Raw genomic sequence first — 5,000 nt, 5'->3', positions numbered from 1 at the left:
CAAAGGGATGCCCGAGCGGCTTTTCCTCCCAGGGCTGTTCCCCCGCCTGGCGGGAACACGGGGGGGTGCGCAGGGCAGCGTTCTGCCGTACTCCCTTCACCTCTCGCCCCATTCAAATCGCTCCCTTCTCCATCTTCCCCTCGCTCGGGGGGCGTTCGCTCTCTCGCTCTCCCTCTCCCTTCCGAGCCGCCTCGGAGGACGACGTACGAGGAGCGGAAGGCGATGGCGAGTCGGGTGGGGGCACACCGCGCAGTGAGAACCCCCCCTCGCCTGCCTCCACAGCTCTGTCATCCCCCCCACTAACGTAGGGGCTCGGGAAAGACTAGTGGCGCGGAGCTCGGCAGCGGCGTGGAAACGCCACCCACCGCCGCCGCTCTCGCTGGTGCCCGCCGCGGAGGCCGCCCTTCGGGCGATGCGTGGCACGGACCTCCGCGGGCAGGGCTGCGCATCTGGAACTTCGAAAAGGGCCGCCCTTGCTAACACTGTGCTTCCCCACGCGGGGAGCGATTCGGACGGCTGGCCCCCACGCCGGGGTGGGTGGGCGCCCCGCCGTTCGCCCGCGTGGGTCGTCAGACCACTGTTCATCGTTCGGTGCGATTCAAACTTCCCACAGCTCGGCCGCCTCCGTCCTCGAACGGGAGGTGACGGCCGGTCGTGCGCGCCCAAAGATAGGTGGTGGAAGCCCGGGGGTACAGGAGGAAGGACACCGCTCACCGTAAACCGACGCGAGCTCCAAAGCCCGGGTCGAGCGAGCAGCACCACCTCCCCACCCGGGAGCGCCGTGCCAGATCGATCGGAGGATAAGACCGCTCTGAGAGGACATGGACGAGAGGGGCGTCCGCCTTCCGGAGCCCCCCCTTTCGGACGAGGACTCCGGATTTGCCCCCCGAAAGCCATCACCTCCAGAGAACCAGGGACCGCCGAGGGAGGGTCTGGTCAGGCTTGGGTACCCCAGCATTGCCTCTCTCGCTTGGGATGCACGATCGGCAAAAGTCCCTCTCGGAGCTGTGGAAGTTCGGTCTCAGCCGGAGTGCGCAACTTCCAGACGAGAGGGACCACATGCCAAGTCGCCTACCCAAGTCGGGGAACCAGAGAAACAACTGCTTTCTATCGGGGTAGAGAGACGACACTCTCTCAAGTACATTCTGCCAGAGGTGCGCATTCCTATGTATTTGCATTGCGGGACAACGTCCCCACTTTAAGGGGACGAAGTCGGAACTGTACCCGGCCTCAAGTCACTGTAGGGCGGATGCGGCACCTAGAAAATTCCTCATTCCGGTTCTTTTTCACTTAGTCGTTTTTTTTTTTGGCAAGAATGTACCCCAGGATGGCCAAAAAGCCAAAGCCAGGGACTGAGAACCATCGAGCATGCTCTGAGGGGACATAGTCAGAGGGGGCGTCCGCCTTCCAGAGCCCTCCTTCCCACGAGGACTCCAGATTTGCCCCCCCCCCCCTGACAACAGCCATCGCCTCCAGAGAACCAGGGACCACCGAGGGAGGGTCTGGTCGAAGCTCAGGTACCCAGGATAGCTTCTCCGGCTTGGGCATGGACCGCCAGACAAAGCCGCGGACCATGAACCATCCAGCCTGCTCTGAGGGGACATAGTCAGAGGGGGCGTCCGCCTTCAAGAGCCCTCCTTCCCACGAGGACTCCAGATTTGCCCCCCTGACAGCCATCACCTCCAGAGAACCAGGGACCGCCGAGGGAGGGTCTGGTCAAAGCTCACGTACCCCAGGACAGCTTCTCCGGCTTGGGCACAGACCGCCAGACAAAGCCGCGGACCATGAACCATCCAGCCGGCTCTGAGGGGACATGGTCAGAAGGGGCGTCCGCCTTCTAGAGCCCAAACTCGGCCACGGACTCCAGATTTGCCCCCCTGAATGCCATCACCCTTCAGAAGACCAGGGACCACCGAGGGAGGGTCTGGTCAGGCTCAGGTACCCCAGGATCGCCTCTCTCACTTGGGACGCACGACCAGCAAAAGTCCCTCCTGGAGCCGTGGAAGTTCAGTCTCGGCCGTATTTTGCAACTTCCACGACAAGAGGGACCACCTTCTAAGTCGCCTACCCGAGCCAGAGAACCATAGGAACAACCGCCATACATCGGGGTAGAGAGAGCCCACTCTCTCCTATATTCTCCCGCAGGTGCGCATTACTATGTATTTGCATTGCGGGACAATGTACTTCAATGAGCGGGACAAAGTCGGAAATGTATCCGACCTCCTGGAACTGTGCGGCTGCTACAGCAGTCAGAAATTCCCCATTCCGGTTCTTTTTCACTTGGATTTTTTTTTTTGCAATTTTTTGCCTAAAACGTATTCCTCCAACATGTACTAGCTCATGACACTTGAAATTTTTGAGCCAATTGATAATAACAGCTTTTTAGAGCTCAAAAACAAAAAAAATTTGAGCGAACAAAAAATGTTCGAAAATGACCTCAGCTCCTGGAACTGTTTTCGGTACACCTCCAGAGAGGCTCCCCTGCCTGGAAGTCTGTCACTGCTCAGCTCGAAATTTTTCTAAGTCCCAAAATTCGGTTTTTCATCCAAAATTCAACTTTCTGCCCAGGATCCACAAACTTTAAACCCAGTTGGGGGACCCTCCCTGGGGGCCCTACAACATACTGAAGCCCCCCTGTGGTGGAAGTAGGGGAATTTACTTATTTTTACACAAAATCACAAAATTCCATTTTTTGTTCGCAAAACACTTTTTTGTCCTCAAGAAACTTTTTTGTCCTCAAAACACTTTTTTGTCCTCGAGAAACTTTTTTGTCCTCAAGAAACTTTTTTGTCCTCAAAACACTTTTTTGTCCTCAAAACTCAATTTCTTCCATAATTCGACTTTCCCCCAAAAAACCACACATTCTACCCTCATGGGAGGCACTCTCCCTCGGGTCCCCACATCATATTGACGCCCCAGAGCGGTGGGAGAAGGGGAAATCTGATTTTTGCACAAAAATCCAAAAATCGCTCTAAGTCCAAAAATCCTGAAAATTTTTCTAAGTCCCAACGGTACTTTCTGAAAAGTGTACCCAGGCCCCTGGAAGCCTCCTAGGTACACCTCCTGAGACTCCCCCCTTCCTGGAAGTCTGACACATCTCGAAATTTTTCTAAGTCCCAAAAACTGGTTTTTGCTCCATAATTCGACTTTCCCCCCAAAAGCCACACATTCTACCCTCATGGGAGGCACTCTCCCTCGGGTCCCCACATCATATTGACGCCCCAGAGCGGTGGGAGAAGGGGAAATTCGATTTTTGATCAAAAATCCAAAAATCGCTCTAAGTCCAAAAATCCTGAAAATTTTTCTAAGTCCCAACGGTACTTTCTGAAAAGTGTACCCAGGCCCCTGGAAGCCTCCTAGGTACACCTCCCGAGGCGCCCCCTTCCTGGAAGTCTGTCACATCTCGAAATTTTTCTAAGTCCCAAAAAATGGTTTTTGCTCCATAATTCGACTTTCCCCCCAAAAGTCACACATTCTACCCTCATGGGAGGCACTCTCCCTCGGGTCCCCACTTCATATTGACGCCCCAGAGCGGTGGGAGAAGGGAAAATTCGATTTTTGCACAAAAATCCAAAAATCGCTCTAAGTCCAAAAATCTTGAAAATTTTTCTAAGTCCCAACGGTACTTTCTGAAAAGTGTACCCAGGCCCCTGGAAGCCTCCTAGGTACACCTCCCGAGGCGCCCCCTTCCTGGAAGTCTGACACATCTCGGAATTTTTTCTAAGTCCCCAAAAATGGTTTTTGCTCCATAATTCGACTTTCCCCCCAAAAGTCACACATTCTACCCTCATGGGAGGCACTCTCCCTCGGGTCCCCACTTCATATTGACGCCCCAGAGCGGTGGGAGAAGGGAAAATTCGATTTTTGCACAAAAATCCAAAAATCGCTCTAAGTCCAAAAATCTTGAAAATTTTTCTAAGTCCCAACGGTACTTTCTGAAAAGTGTACCCAGGCCCCTGGAAGCCTCCTAGGTACACCTCCCGAGGCGCCCCCTTCCTGGAAGTCTGACACATCTCGGAATTTTTTCTAAGTCCCCAAAAATGGTTTTTGCTCCATAATTCGACTTTCCCCCCAAAAGTCACACATTCTACCCTCATGGGAGGCACTCTCCCTCGGGTCCCCACTTCATATTGACGCCCCAGAGCGGTGGGAGAAGGGAAAATTCGATATTTGCACAAAAATCCAAAAATCGCTCTAAGTCCAAAAATCTTGAAAATTTTTCTAAGTCCCAACGGTACTTTCTGAAAAGTGTACCCAGGCCCCTGGAAGCCTCCTAGGTACACCTCCCGAGGCGCCCCCTTCCTGGAAGTCTGACACATCTCGGAATTTTTTCTAAGTCCCCAAAAATGGTTTTTGCTCCATAATTCGACTTTCCCCCCAAAAGTCACACATTCTACCCTCATGGGAGGCACTCTCCCTCGGGTCCCCACTTCATATTGACGCCCCAGAGCGGTGGGAGAAGGGAAAATTCGATTTTTGCACAAAAATCCAAAAATCGCTCTAAGTCCAAAAATCTTGAAAATTTTTCTAAGTCCCAACGGTACTTTCTGAAAAGTGTACCCAGGCCCCTGGAAGCCTCCTAGGTACACCTCCCGAGGCGCCCCCTTCCTGGAAGTCTGACACATCTCGGAATTTTTTCTAAGTCCCCAAAAATGGTTTTTGCTCCATAATTCGACTTTCCCCCCAAAAGTCACACATTCTACCCTCATGGGAGGCACTCTCCCTCGGGTCCCCACTTCATATTGACGCCCCAGAGCGGTGGGAGAAGGGAAAATTCGATTTTTGCACAAAAATCCAAAAATCGCTCTAAGTCCAAAAATCTTGAAAATTTTTCTAAGTCCCAACGGTACTTTCTGAAAAGTGTACCCAGGCCCCTGGAAGCCTCCTAGGTACACCTCCCGAGGCGCCCCCTTCCTGGAAGTCTGTCACATCTCGAAATTTTTCTAAGTCCCAAAAAATGGTTTTTGCTCCATAATTCGACTTTCCCCCCAAAAGTCACA

This window comes from Dendrobates tinctorius, unplaced genomic scaffold, assembly GCF_039654945.1.
Source record: "Dendrobates tinctorius isolate UK_male_01 unplaced genomic scaffold, ASM3965494v1 ptg000617l, whole genome shotgun sequence".
NCBI lineage: Eukaryota > Metazoa > Chordata > Amphibia > Anura > Dendrobatidae > Dendrobates > Dendrobates tinctorius.
The sequence above is the reverse complement of the archived record's forward strand: the minus strand, read 5'-3'. Positions refer to the sequence as shown.